The sequence below is a fragment of the Panthera pardus genome, unplaced genomic scaffold (assembly GCF_024362965.1).
Source record: "Panthera pardus isolate Hobbes unplaced genomic scaffold, ASM2436296v1 HiC_scaffold_16, whole genome shotgun sequence".
Lineage (NCBI taxonomy): Eukaryota > Metazoa > Chordata > Mammalia > Carnivora > Felidae > Panthera > Panthera pardus.
The window spans coordinates 6,113,614-6,129,202 of record NW_026526721.1 but is presented as its reverse complement, the minus strand read 5'-3'; positions in this window follow the sequence as shown (position 1 = coordinate 6,129,202).

Here is a 15,589-nt window from a genome sequence, read left to right as displayed (position 1 = left end):
TGAAAATGACTTTATGCTAACAGTAAGCAAGATAACAAGAAGGACCACTTATTTAAATTGAATTGTTTTTCTTACATCGGTCTTTCTGTAATCAGAAAATTAACATTGTGTGAGTGTGGTTGTATTTACTCTCCTTTCCTTGTCTTAACGTATTATTGCAATGCGGACTTCCCTTAGGTCCATAGTGCCATACAAACAGCATCAGCTTTCTTGCAGGCTCGGTTTAACCTTCAGTGGCTGGTGGGTCCAGTGGCACAGCGAGGAAAATCCCCCAACGTGGACTGTGCAATATCAAAATGCAGTTTCTTAAATAATTTTTTAATGTTTATTTATTTTTCAGAGAGAGAGAGAGAGAGAGAGAAAGAGACAGAGCGTGAGTGGGGGAGGGGCAGAAAGACAGGGAGACACAGAATCTGAAGCAGGCTCCAGGCTCCGAGCTGTCAGCGCAGAGCCCGACGCGGGGCTCGGACCCACAAACCCGTGAGACCATCACCTGAGTTGAAGTCAGACGCTTAACCGACTGAGCCACCCAGGTACCTCATCAAAATACAGTTTTAAACACACTTTATCAGCATAGGAAATTTCTAGAAACCAAACAGCATTATGAGTATGTAAAAAAAAGAAACTGAAAAGGAAAACCCAAGTGAACAAGCAGAATCGTTCCAAAAAAAGAAAACATGGTAAAATGGAATACTTGTCTGATGATCCGAAGGTAATAGAGGTACAGAATTTGATTTATTAGTTTACAGGGGGCTGAAATTCAAAGTAATGGTTTCTCTTTTCTTTAATGTTTTAAGTAGAAAAACTACACAAAAAAAGTCTAAACGCACTTTTCTTTTCTTTTTTTTTTTTTAATTTTTTTTTTTTAATGTTTATTTTTGAGACACAGAGAGACAGAGCATGAACAGGGGAGGGTCAGAGAGAGAGGGAGACACAGAATCCGAAACGGGCTCCGGGCTCTGAGCCGTCAGCACAGAGCCCGACACGGGTCTCGAACCCACGAACCGAGATCATGACCTGAGCCGAAGTCGGACGCTTAACCGACTGAGCCACCCAGGCGCCCCTAAACGCACTTTTCTAGCCCCTAAGCAATGAATGCTCCCTTCTTCACTCTACTTCTCCCCATCTGGGGTCTCCTCGCATTTCCTGGGGTTGGAATCTTCATTTGGAACCCAGATCCAAGATGTGTGATAAAGACAGTGTGTGGTTTTAAGACTCAGTGTGAGAGGCGCATGAACAGAGTGAGATCTATTGCCTGCTGAGTTCCTTGAGGAATTTCAAAAAACATTTTTTTTTAATGTTTACTTATTTTTGAGAGAGAGAGAAAGAGAGAGCATGAGCAGGGGAGGGGCAGAGAGGGAGGGAGACACAGAATCCAAAGCAGGCTCCAGGCTCTGAACTGTCCGCGCAGAGCCCGATGTGGGGCACGAACCCACAGACCATGAGATCATGACCTGAGCTGAATGAAGTCAGACACTGAACTGACTGAGCCACCCAGGCGCCCCCTTTGGGGAATATTTTTCAGTGTTTCCTTGCAAACCCAGTTTTGGCATAACACCTGTGCAAGCGTGGTGAGGTGTACTGACCCTAGTGAATTGTAATAATGAAGAAGGACCATTAGGTGGTGATAAAACACAAGCTTCTTGACACAGTGTGCTGCCCCCAGAGCCCCCTGGCAACTTGTACAAGGTAGGGTACTGTTGAAATCAGAAGGCGGGTCTAGGGGATTTGTCAACTGGACAGAGGAAGGACAAACAGAAACCCGGCACACCCACTGGTCAATTAATTAGCACATCGTTTATAAAGCTTTTATCTGAGATCATTTATCTTGGGTAAAACGTTGTGCATTCTTTTTCTTTTAATACATTTTTTAATCTTGCTAATGTTTATTTATTTTTGAGAGAGAGACAGAGCACGGCTGGGGGAAGGGCAGAGAGAGAAAGAGGGAGACACAGAATCCAAAGCAGGCTCTGTCAGCACAGAGCCCGACACGGGGCTTGAAACCTGAACTGAGAGATCATGACCTGAGCCAAAGTTGGTCGCTTAACCGACTGAGCCACCCAGTCGCCCCCAAAATGTTGTGCATTCTTAAATGTCATGAAAACCATTGTTTCGTTTGGATGGATTGTTTGAATTTCACATCCTTGCCTTACACGGAAGGAGTCTAAAGTCAGTCAACAACTGATGGCCTACGGACACTTCTGGTATAAGTGCAGGATCCTCCTGTGGCCTATAAATGGTTCTACCCCCTCCCAGGAGTATAAACAGCCCTGAGGAGCCAAGGGGCCGATTGTCCCTCCCCATTCCAAGCCCTTCGGCCCTAACACAGCATATTTCCAAATGTTGGGAGATATATTCATGATCCTCACAAAAGCATTTCTTTCATGATCGTCTAAGATCCTTGGCTTTTTTTTCTATTTCTTTTGGAAGGACTTTGTTGTAAGTAGAAAAAAATGAGCTGTGAAATCTTTAAACCTATTAGCGGGTCGGGTTGTTTTCCAGAACTAGAAATCCAGAGATTGTTGAAAGACGTGGTGATGCTCTCAGGGCCGGAAGGTGCACCGTGAGAGGTGACTCAGCCAGGGGGTGCATAGTGTGTGTAAGGTGTAGGGGACAGGGAGTAGCCGGGGCGGAACGCATTTGCCCTGGAGTATGATGCCTTCTCCGCGGGTCACAAGATTCAAACACCCAGTTCAGGATTCAAAGTGGGCCCGGGTTATTGTGTTTCATCATGTTTTTATTTGCTAACGTTTATTGGGTGTCTGCTATGAGTCAGTCTCTGTATTAAGGGCTTCGCGTAATCCTTACAAGTAACCTGATGAGGTAGACATCATCCTCATTTTGCAGATTAGGAAAGTGAGGTGGCGGGGAGGTGGGGCGGGGGAGAGCGTTCAGTACTCGCGTAAGGTCACACAGCCCAGAAATGGCCAAGCTGGGACTGAGATGTACCTGTGTTCCACCCCACGGCCAGGACCGGCCTTCCCAATAAACCCTTTTCTTCTGCCCTTGACCACAGCCCCACCCCCTGGACAGTTTCTGGTTGGGCAGTGGGCAGCGGGTGCCTTGTCCTCAGAGCGCGTCCTTCCCAGGACTCTGACAGTCCTCGTGTTCTGCCTTTAGGCTCAATGCCATAGTCAAGACGCTCACCCATGGAGGAAGGGAACCGGAACTTCTCAGCTGTAATCCACATGTGCTGACTTCTCAGTTGAACCATCAGGGAGCAATTCCATCCCCTTCATTCTCAGATTCTCGGGCCGCTTGCTGTGGCCGCCAACGCCAGGCCCAGTTATAGATGGATGTGAACCTCTGTCAGCCCACAGTACTCTAGAAATGGGTCGGTGGCTTCAGACCCAGAGTCTTAGGTTGCAGAGTGAAGAAATGAAAAACTGTCATCTGCCTTTTCCAGTCTACTTGTCCTCGGGTATACCTCGCTTGCTGATGCTCAAGGGTATACCCAGAATTCCTCCGGGGCTTAGCTGTCACTGGCCACCCAATGATGCCCCAGTGTCTCAGCTAGCTCCTTACGGTATTTTTAGCAGAGAGGATGGTTCCTTCTGGCTCTTCGTTGAGGAAGATTTAATGAGGCGACATACACTTGAGTCCCAGGACATGAATTTTTAGTTTGCCGGTTTTGTAGCAGATCAGATTTCTCTGTGTTCCCTTTATAAAAAAAAAAAAAAAATGCCTGTCTACCACTGCAAGGAAACAGAAATTATCTTGGGAGGAAAATGAAGCTCATATTAAAAACCTCATACTCACAGGCTAATTTCTCTTCAGTTTCTTCAAAAATGAAGCAGAGAAGTACAACCTGGTTTTGTTTTGCTCTAAGGAGTGGAGCTCTTCTCCAGCCTTTAACTAGGTTCATAGAGATTTAAATCTTGAGATACTATTCAGTCAAATCCACCAAAAGGCAGCTTGATGGTATCTCAGAGTGGTTACAAGGGATTTCAGTGATATGAGGAGGTTCTCTGTGAAATATTTAGGCAGGGGAATGAGAGTTCCGGATGGTTCCTGAACATGCATTGGAGATGGCTCTCCACCTGGAGATGGCTCTCCATCTGGCTAGCATCCCTGGGGACTTTTTGTACAACAATGGTGTCTTCAACTCACCATGAAGGCATCAGAGTATTTTTGGAAGCTCCTCAAACGATGAGATGTGCAGCTGGGTTTAAGAAATGTTGGCCAGAAGGAATCTAGACTCAGAGAAAGAGCCAGGCCCTCATTCTCTCACCTACGAGGGCCAAGCAGACTGATCACTCCCAACGGACCCTTACAAAGGAACCAGTGGTTTTCAAATACATATTTTTAAGCCATGGAGCTCTCAGTTCAAATGGATCTCCAAGTGTAAAAATCAGATGGAAGGAGAGCAGCTCTGAGTAGAATTTTGTGGACCTTGGCCCCGAAGACAATCCCAATGCAGAGAACAGTTTGGAAGTTCTGCTTGGTTGTAGGCTTTTCTTTAAAAAAAAAAAATGTTAACATTTATTTATTTTTGAGAGACAGAGTGAGACGAGCATGAGTGGGAGAGGGGCAGAAAGAGAGGGGGGGCAGGACACAGAATCCTAAGCAGGCTCCAGGCTCTGAGCTGTCAGCAGAGAACCTGATGTGGGGCTCGAACTCATGGAGCTCGAGATCATGACCTGAGCCGAAGTCGGATGCTTAACCGATTAAGCCACCCAGGCATCCCTGGAAGCTTTTCTTTTTAAATCAGCTTCACTGAGGTTTACTTTATATGGTAATTTGCACCTGTGTTGTTTTTCTAACACTGGCACGTTCTCCAATTTTCTGATGCCAGCCAGATATCTTACAATTCAGTTCTGACGCTAACTCCTGGGGTTAGTTTCTGAACTTTTTATCCAGGTTTCCTATGTAGGCATGAATTATGTAGGCACAAATCACTGGCCATTGATGATTGAACTCACTCTCCAGGATGTGGGGGTCAGGTGGGCCGGAAGGTCTAACCTTCTAATCACAGGTTGGTTTTTCTGGCAACCAGCTCCCATTCCCCCCTCAAGAGTCTTCTCAAGACACACTGGGGCTCATTATGAATAACAAAAGACACTCTTATCACTCAGGAAATTACAAGGGTTTTAGGAGCTCTGTCAGGAACCCGAGAAAAAGACCAGATATACAGCTTACTATACCACAGTACCCACGGGTTCGAGCCCTGCGTCGGGCTCTGTGCTGACAGCTCAGAGCCTGGAGCCTGCTTCAGATTCTGTGTCTCCCTCTCTCTCTGCTCCTCCCCTGCTCATGCTCTGTCTCTCTCTCTATCTCTTTCTCAAAAATAAATAGACAGTTAAAAAAATTTTTTTTAAGATTTACTTAAATTTGGGGGGCGCTTGGGTGGCTCAGTCAGTTAAGCATCCAACTCTTGGTTTCGATTCAGGTCATGGTCTTGCAGTTTGTGAGTTCGAGGCCCACCTTGGGCTCTGCACTAACAGCGTGGAGCCTGCTTGGGATTCTCTCTCTCCTTTCTCTCTGCCACCCCCCACTTCCCCCCCCCCCACCCCGCCAAATAAATAAACATTAAAAAAAAAGATTTACTTAAATTTGACTCAAATTCCTGTTTTATTCATAGAAGGAAACCCGTCCCCCACTGAGAATTTTCTGAGGGCAGAGATTATGTTGGTGAAATGTTAGTTTAGTGGAGAGAAAAATTTCAGTGATTGTATTGTGTGTATACGTATTACATGTGCATACACATCTATTTGTCACAGTTGCTTTGCCTCATAAGACAAGTGGTATAATTCCATTTGTTTGATTGAAATACTTCTTTTTTTCAGTTTCTTTATTTTACTTTGAGAGAGAGAGAGAATCCCAAGAGAGAATTCCACAAACCGTGAGATCATGACCTGAGCCGAAATCGAGAGTTGTATACTTAACCGACTGAGTGATCCAGGGGCCCCTGAATGGAATAGTTTTCAGGTTAAAAAGGAAAAGCAGGGAAGGGAAGGCAAAAGAACCCTTCTACTGTGGGTCCTTTTGGCAAGAACTACAACATTCACGTGGCTGAATTTGGATGGGTCTGATCTGGAACGCCATGTTTCGCTCCCTGCGGGATATTTGTTATCTCAAGGAGTGTTTATGCTTTTCCTAGTTAGTAAATAGAGTTGGTGGCCGAGCTACGACACAGATCTGGGTAATGTGACCTCCCAAAGCGGCACGCTCAGGTGGTCCTGGGGGCCGCATCCGATGTCGTGGAGAGGACCGGGAATATATCTGAGCGCCTCGCCCCCAGTCTCGCCCATGCTCAGTCCATGATCGTCAGCCTCATCAAACCTTATGGCGTCCCCTCGCTGCTGGAAATCCTTCCCGTCCTGCCTCTGGCTTTTAGCGTGAAGTCCAGATGGCTCCAAACGTCCAGTGAGGCTCTATGTGACCTGGCTGTGCTTTCCAAGGCGGCTCATTTCTCTGCATTTCTCCGCCACAACCAGGCCACAGTTAATTGCTTTTTTTTTTTTTTTTTTTTTTTATTAAGCGTCCTGTGTTCTCTCCTGTGCCCGAGCCCGAGAATGTGCCCTGCTATTCTCTCTCTCCTGTCATGCCTTCATTCGTTTCACTTCCAGAAAAACCTCACCCTTCAAGTTTTAGCCATGATATCAGATTCTCTGCATGGCCTCCCTCAGCCTCCTCACTCTCCCCTGTGCCTGGTTAGTCCCTCTTAGCAGCGCACACACCATTTGTTTAGAACTCCCATTGCCCCCTTGAGCCATAAATACAAGGCCACCCCGGGAAAATCGAGAGACAGCCACAGCAACCCAAACTTCCAAGAGAAGCAAGTGGCCAAGCCATATGCTCACTCTTTAGTTCTCTCGTTTGACCAGTACAGAGAGAAGAGGTGATCCAGAGCCGGCCTGTAGGGGACCACCATTCCAGCCCACTGGGGGCCCGGTCACAGACCTACTGCTGAGTCGTTACCTAGTCTGCTTCGCCAGGGCTGGGGAATAGTGGGCACTAGCGGGACGTGGCGATGGGCTTTCCTTTATCTGGCAGGGCAGCAGTGTATTCGTTCATGCCATCCCCAAACACAGATGTGTCTATAACTTTTTTTTTTTTAATGTGTATTTATTTTTGAGACAGAGAGAGACAGAGCATGAACGGGGGAGGGTCAGAGAGAGGGAGACACAGAATCTGAAACAGGCTCAGGCTTCGAGCTCTCAGCACAGAACCCGACGCGGGGCTCGAACTCACGGACCATGAGATCATGACCTGAGCTGAAGTCAGCCGCTCAACCGACTGAGCCACCCAGGTGCCCCCGATGTGTCTATAACTTAATCTTTGTTATATAATCATTGTGCATGTATATTCCGGTATTCCTTCATGAAACATGTCCAGAGAAGACAGAATCATGGATGAAATTGGAATCAATCAGCTAAGGACATTGTTATGGATAAATTGAGTTAAGTTCAGGAAGCTGGGATATAGCGCCATTCAATAAAAAAAAATTATTGGGGCACCCAGGTGGCTCAGTCGGTTAAGCATCTGACTTCAGCTCAGGTCATGATCTCGTGGTCCATGGGTTCGAGCCCCGCGTCGGGCTCTGTGCTGACAGCTCAGACCCTGGAGCCTGCTTGGGATTCTGTGTCTCCCTCTTTCTTTGCCCCTCCTCTGATCATGCTCTGCCTCTCTCTCTCAAAAATACATAAAACATTAAAAATTTTTTTTAAAGTATTTAAACAGGTTGCCACTTAAATGTGATGTATTGTAGGTCAACACGTAGCTGCCTCCCTGTTTTCTCTCTGATCCGGCCACACTACTGTAGGTTGCTATTCCTCAGTCCTGCCACCTGTGTTCTTGCCTTTGATCTTGTTCTCTGCCTGGCACACCCTCCTTTAGCTCTAGGTGTGGCTTATTTCGATCACCTCCTTCAGATGTCTGCTCCATGCCATTTTACCAGCAAAGCCTCCCTTGATCACTTGACTCAAAGGGAACTGTCTCCCCAAAGGCTAAACATAGGGTCACCATATGACCCGGCAATTCTGCTCCTAGGTGTGCCCCGCAGAGGCATGAGAACGTGTCCACACAAAAACCTGGGCACGAATGTTCACAGTAGCAGTATTCACAGCAGCCAAAAAGTGGAAACAACCCAAACACCCAACAACTGATGAGTAAATAAACACAACGCAGTAAATGTATACGGTGGAATCGTATTCATCCATAACAAGGAATGGAGTACAGACACGTGCCATCGCATCAAGGAACCTTGAAAACATTGTGCTGAGTGAAAGAAACCACACAAAAAGCCACATATTGTATGATTCCATTTATATGAAATTCCCCGCAATAGGCGAATCCAGAGACAGAAGGTAGATCAGTGGTTGCCAGGGGCTAGGGAGAGGGGGCCATGGGGAGGGAGTGCTAAGGGGTATGTTCTTCTGGGGGGGCAGGGATAGATAATGACAATGTCCTGGAAGTAGATAGTGAGGACGGTTGCACCACTCTGTGAATGCACAAGAAACCACAGAATTGGACAGTTTAAGATGGTGAGTTTTATGGTGTCTGAATTATATCTCAATGAAGCCGTTATAAAAAATGTGAACTCCCTGACCTCCTATCATGTATTGTCTCCCTCAAATACAATTGCTTTATTGTCCTGCTAAGCTCAATTTAACATGCCATTTTTAAATTTTGTTTACTGCTTGTCATCTCCCACTGGATTATAAACTCCATGTGATTAGAGATTTTTTTTTTAATGTTTATTTTTGGAGAGACAGACGGGCAGAGTGCGAGCAGGGGAGGAGCAGAGAGAGACGGAGACACAGAATCCGAACTAGGTTCCAGGCTCTGAGCCATCAGCACAGAGCCCGACACGGGGCTCGAACTCACGGACCCTGAGATCATGACCGGAGCTGATGTCAGACACTCAACCGACTGAGCCACCCAGGCACCCCTGGAGATTTTTGTTTGTATTGCTTACTACTGTATCCCTTGGGTCTAGAACAGTACATACAATAGGTGCTCAATAACTATGTTGAATAATTGATTGTGTAAATGTAACTATATATGCATTGCTTTTCAGACCTATCTCCTCCATGTGGGGCCACCCTATGCGGCCTCGTCGCCAATGGTCTCCATGCCTGTTCTAGCAGTATTCCGAGTACTTTTGGGTTCCCAAAACAAGGCAGTTTGGAATTATCTAGAATCCTGAGATCTAAGATTATATACACATTATGTATTATATATACATGATATACATTAACGCTGGCACAAGAGAGTCATTTCAAAAAGATCATTAAAAAAATCATTGCTCAGGGGCGCCTGGGTGGCGCAGTCGGTTAAGCGTCCGACTTCAGCCAGGTCACGATCTCGCGGTCCGTGAGTTCGAGCCCCGCGTCAGGCTCTGGGCTGATGGCTCGGAGCCTGGAGCCTGTTTCCGATTCTGTGTCTCCCTCTCTCTCTGCCCCTCCCCCGTTCATGCTCTGTCTCTCTCTGTCCCAAAAATAAATAAAAAACGTTGAAAAAAAAAAATTAAAAAAAAAAAAAATCATTGCTCAGAAAGGAAAAGAAAATACAAATGGAGATGATTTTGTGGTAGATCACTATAAGAAATAGTGACACATGGGGCACCTGGGTGGCTCAGTCGGTTAAGCATTTGACTTTGTCTCAGGTCATGATCTCGCGGTTTGTAGGTTCAAGCCCCGCGTCGGGTTCTGGGCTGTCAGCTTGGAGCCTGGAGCCCGCTTTGGATTCTTTGTCTCTCTCTGCCCTGTCCCTGCTCGTTCTCTGTCTCTCTCGCTCAAAAATAAATAAACATTAAAATCTTAAAAAAAAAAAAAAAGAAAGAAAGAAAGAAACAGTGACGCGAGGTTTGGATTGAAGACATTAGCACAGACTTAGGACTTTGTAAGATAGAAGACCGTTCTCTCAGTGAGAACCAGAAACTCCTTTCTGGGGTCACTTTGCCTACAATGTGTGGTCCCAGCAACTAACCTTCAATCCTTGCCTCTCTTCCCTCAAGGAAGACTTTGCTTCCTTGATGTTTTCAAATACTGTGTTTTCCTTCATAGGAAGTACGAGGTTCAGTAAGGCCAGCAGATCAGGAGACAATTGCCATCGAAATGATAGTTGGTTATTCACAGCTCCCAGAGGAGGGAGCACACCACACTATGACACGGGGCAGGGAACACGTGGAATAACCCCAGGTGAGTCAGGAGACAGAGGGAGAGGGGAAATGCGGGCAGGAGCCTTTACTATGGTTCCCACAGGAAGGCACAACCTTCTCAGAGTAAGCAGGCATGGTACAGGCCGGCTGGAATGATTTCAGCAGACTCTGGGGCATAGGGACTGGCCCTCATTGTTTGGTACGTGGCCCCAGGTGATGAGGCCCAGGCGGCTAGTGGAGAGAAAGTATGAGTGTGAGGGAAAGTGGTCAGGGGTGTGGGCTCTGCCTTGGTGGGTTTGCACTCGAAAAGCATGCAAGTTGTTTACCGTCTCTAGGAATTGGCTAGTCCTGGGTGGGCAGTCTCTCCAGGGTCAACAGGGCCCCAGGTGTCAGAGCATCAAAATACAGAGAAGAAGGCATGGCTAATACATCAGGAGGGTAAACAGCACTAGGTCTTAGATCTCAGGACTGGAGATAATCCGAAATGCCCTGTTTTGGGAACCCAAAAGTACTGGGGAATACTGCTAAGACGGGCGTAGAGGTCATGGGCGAGGAGGCCGTCTAAGGTGGCCATACACTGAGGAGACGGGTCTGAAAAAGCAGTGACAACCACCAAGTGGACAAGCCAAGTCTATAGGAATCTTAAGTCTATGCAGGTGCTGAACGAATCCTGAAACAGACCAGACTGGCTTGTGTCATAGAGCGCTCGCAGCATTCACAGGGATTCGAGTGTTACTTGTTTGAGGAGCCCTACACGGGGACTGAACTAAGTTGGGAGCTCCTCGCTAAAATGTTGGCCCACATCCAGGCATTGTTCCCCTGCACACCTTCCGACCTGTTCACATGGTTATGTCGGAGCCCGGAATGCGTGTAGTTCTTTATTATTCGGGCCAATGTATACTGGGATCGAATAAAATGTTTGATGTGTGTGCAAAGGCAGAGTTGATTTCTAACAATCCACAAATGGTATCTCAAATGTTTAACTCACGCACACACACACACACACACACACACACACACACTTGGATCTGCCATCAGAATGGCACAGTTACCCAGCTCTTGGAATCAGGGAAATAAATCTGGTTCTTAGTGGAAATGTCTCAGCAAAAGGTGGAAAAATCCTTAAGCCTCATTTCTTCGGTAATCTTTGCTCCCTGCCTCCCAGGGCCAGTCCTGAAGCCGATGAATGTTGCAAATGGCAGCAGGTGACCTCTTACATTTCCTGTGGCTAGAAGTCCAGCCGGTACTTGATTTTACTGCCCCTCATGGGTAGGAGGGTGGTTTAGTGGCCCCGAGTAATTCTGAGTAACAACCCAGCCTCTGAGGCCCCCTTTTGGCTCTGCTCTGGAGAATGGGCTTGGGAACAGAATGACTGTTCCACTGAGACAAGAGAAGGAAGCCAACAGGGAAAGACTGAGAGTTTCAGAAGCACCTCAAGCTGGAGCCTTGTTTTGTCTCCTTTGTGATATTCCTGTTTCAGGGGGAGGTAGTGGTGTGGGTTCTTTTCTTTCTTTCTTTCTTTTGATGGTTTCTTATTTATTTTTGAGAGAGGGAGAGCGCACGTGTGCACGAGTAGAGGAGGGGCAGAGAGAGGGGGAGAGAGGGCAAGAACCCCAAGCAGGCTCAGCACCGTCAGCACAGAGCCTGACATGGGTCTCGAAGCCGTGAACCATGAGATCACGACCTCGTAGCGGCCCCTCAGATCAACGTGATGCTTGAAACATCCTATTGGAGGAACACATTAACTAGAACTGTAAAATAAACAATATAGCTCTAAGAAAAACCTCTACCGAAATGTCTCTCTGGGGAGGCGGTTGATTGACGTTGCTGAGGCCGAGCTGCTGGGAGCGCCTGGCCCGCTCGGGGTGGACCGCTGGCTGCCTCCTTTGCTCGCACTTCTCCGCTTCCTCAGGGACCATGACCACCTACTATGGATCTGATCAGATGCTTTGGCTGTGCTCCCTCAACCCGAGATGACTCCCGCTACGCGTTCAACAAGTTCTGTTTTCCTCCTGAGAACACTCCTGGAACAATGTGATGAGTTGTGACGTCCGCTGATGATTGATATCATTTTCCCAATAAATAGGAGAATGAGGAATTGTTCGGGGCGACGGTCCTTCCAGCTGTCGTCCCCGGCTCCCTGTCTCTTGCAGCGGACTTGTTTGTGCCTCGTTCTTCTCCCTGGGTTACGAAACCGGCACGACCTGAGCCAACCTGCGTGGTCTGAGGGGAAGGTCAAATGGTAAATTCTGGAACTGACAGAGATTGCTCAGGGGTCCTGAATACATACATGTCGGAGTCAGGGTTTGAATCATTATCTAAAAGCCACAACTCCTCTTCTCTTACCCTGTTGATATACAACAGGAGGTGGTAAGCGCTGTAAATACTCCCACCTGCAGGCCTCCCTCTCTTCCTTTTCTCTCCTTCTCTTCCCCGAGGCTCCCGCTCTCCTCTCTCTCTCTCTCTCCTTTCTCCTCCCGCTCCTTCCCCCCTCCTTCCTGTCACCCTCCTCCTCCTTTCTCCAACCCCACCCCTCGCCCACCTTCTTGCTTATTATTATAGCTCCACCCACTGAATATTTACTGCCTTCCGAGCCTTGTGTCCAACACTTCGCCTAGAGTTTCTCATTAAGTCATACAGTTGGCATCACCATCCCCTTTTTGCCACAAGGAGACTGACTTAGAAACAGCGGGTGGCTCCCCTAAGTTCTCGCGGCTCCCCAGGGGCCGGGATTTGACTCCAGATTTGCCTGACTTCAAAGCCGGTGCTCTTAGCTACTCTGGCTGTGGCCTGCTCATCTGGCTCCTTATATCCATTTATCCTTCACTCTCACCGGTGCAGAAAGAACAGCACATAGTTTTCCCTCTCGGCATCAGTCGTCCCCAGACCTAACTGTAAGTTTTATGAAACTTCAAAGTAAATAGTAACTGCCCCTTGCATCATTTAAAAAACATCTTTTTAAATGTTTATTTATTTTGGAGAGAAACAGAGCCCAAGTGGGGAGGGGCAGAGAGAGAGAGGGAGACACAGAATCCGAAGCCGGCTCCGGGCTCTGAGCTGTCAGCACAGAGCCGACATAGGGCTCGAACCCTGAGCCGCGAGATGATGATCTGAGCCGAAGTCGGACGCTTACCCGACTGAGCCACCCAGGCGCCCCCTGCCCCTTGTATCATTATATACTGATGTAGGTTGGGTTGACCTTACCTTCATAGTGACAGTTGAGATTCTGGCCCTCATGGAGCTGGTCATTTCTTTTTGCGCGTACTGTGCTTCCCATGACTGGTGCGTGGGGGGCCAGCCTCTGGCCGTCTCTCCAGAGACCTGTCTTGCAGCTCCTTAAGTGATGCTAACAATTCCCCCAGGACCTTTGCTTTCCTCTAAGATCCAATATGGTACATCTGTGATTCACCGTAAGTAATCCTGATCTCTGGAAAGGAATTCACGCCTACAAAACATAAATGATGGTTTTTAGTTGGTCACTATTATTTTTACTTTATTCTATTAGTAATACATGTTTGAAGAAGAGCAGTTTTTTTTTTTCCTTGTTGAAGTGACTCGTCGTGGGATTCCCACCAAGAGGTGAAATAGACAGAATGTAAGGACATTTGTGTAAAGGCATAAATTCCGTTGGTAAGGCCACACTGTGCTCCCGAGTGTGGAATACTGGCCCCAAGATGGGTTATCCTCCTAAGTCAGAGGGTCACAATGGCTTTCCATTCAAGAATAAAGCCACTACAAACTACATAAATAGACACCAAGGAGCCAGTCTGTTTTCAAGAAATTTCTGTAGGGGCGCCTGGGTGGTTCAGTCCATTGAGCATCCGACTTCGGCTCAGGTCATGATCTCACAGTTCATGAGTTTGAGCCCCGCGTTGGGCTTTGTGCTGACAGCTCGGAGCCTGGAGCCTGGAGCCTGGAGCCTGGAACCTGCTTCGGATTGTGGGTCTCCCTGTCTTTCTCTGCCCCTCCTCAGCTCGTGCTCTTTCACTCTCTGTCTCTGTCTCTGTCTCTCTCTCCAAAATAAATAAATAAATAAATAAATACACTTTGAAAACAGATTAAAAAAAAAAAGACGTCTGTAATTTGGAAAGCACCCTCTATTTCCTGATAAACTATTTGTCCGTTTGAAAATCCAAATAGGTTAGCAATTACAGATGGCTTTCTAAAATCCTCTGCACCTTTCTTTCCTCTTTCAAAATAGTTTTTTATATTTGACGCCAACAACTAATCATCTAGGCCAATTTACTAGCATGTGGCCCAGCTTTAAGTTTTATTTATTTATTTCCACCCCCCCCCCCCCACAGTCTTTTGTGGTGAGGTGTGGAAAGGAGAGTGGAGGAGGGCCTGGTAACTATGGCAACGGTATTGCCACAAGGCTTTCAGAGCAAAGGCGCTCAGACCAGGAGGCTAATTCCTCTAACAAAGCCTTTTTTGTGTTCAAGTGGGCCCAGGAGAGCTCAGGGTTGTGACAATGGCTGACAAACCTTCAGCCCCAGGACCTGTGAGGGAAAGATGTGAGTCTCAATCTTCGCATCATTAATCATTTTATGAAAAAATGAATTAAAAAATGCTAGCAAACCTCGGGGCACCTGGGTGGATCTGCTGGTTAAGCATCCGACTTTGGTTCAGGTCATGACCTCGTGGTTTACACGTTCGAGCCCCACGTCGGGCCCTGTGCTGACAGCTTGGAGCCTGGAGTCTGCTTCGGATTCTGTGCCTCCCTCTCTCTCTCCCCCTCCCCCACTTCTTCTGTCGCTCTCTCTGTCTCAAAAAAGGAATAAACATTAAAAAAAAATTTTTTTTTAATACTACCAAACCTGATGAATGTCCTCCTATGATTTGGGTTCCTCTCCTAAAAGGTATCATTGCCTCACTAGACATGTTCCCACAGAAATGCATTTAGGGCTTGTCCACATAGTCTGGACGTGTTCTTTCAATCTTTCTCATTTTGTGTCCCAAATGCCCAGTGACCAAAGCTGTCTCAAATGGCTGAACGGGATTGGAAACACCATCCTTTCTAAAATGGGTTTGTTTTAAGATCGTTCCTACTGTTAGAATGTCATCCTTCCTTCCGATGCCGCTGGCTTACTTGGTTTTACCCTCAGTTTTCCGACCGAAATGAAGTGGGATGAAAAGTAGCATCTTTGCCATGGTCATATCACTTATTTCTAAGGCTGTCTGCTTTAGCCACATTATTTAGGGAGTTTACCATCAACTAGCAGCTCAATGTAATGAAGTCAAGAGAAAATCGATCCAAAGGTAAGAACATGTTTGGGGTGGGAAGTATTGAGCCCGAAAGGAGGCTCACTTTTGAATTCTAGAGGAAGAGTGCTCAGTTTGCAAATTTTAGGGCAGTAAACATGTCCCTGAATTCCAGTGCTTTCAATCCATGATGACAGCTACGTTGGAATTTACAATGGCGAAAATCTTAGGTGTCGTGGCTTGATTTTGGGCTTCTTGTTTTCCAGAAATTTTTGATGAATT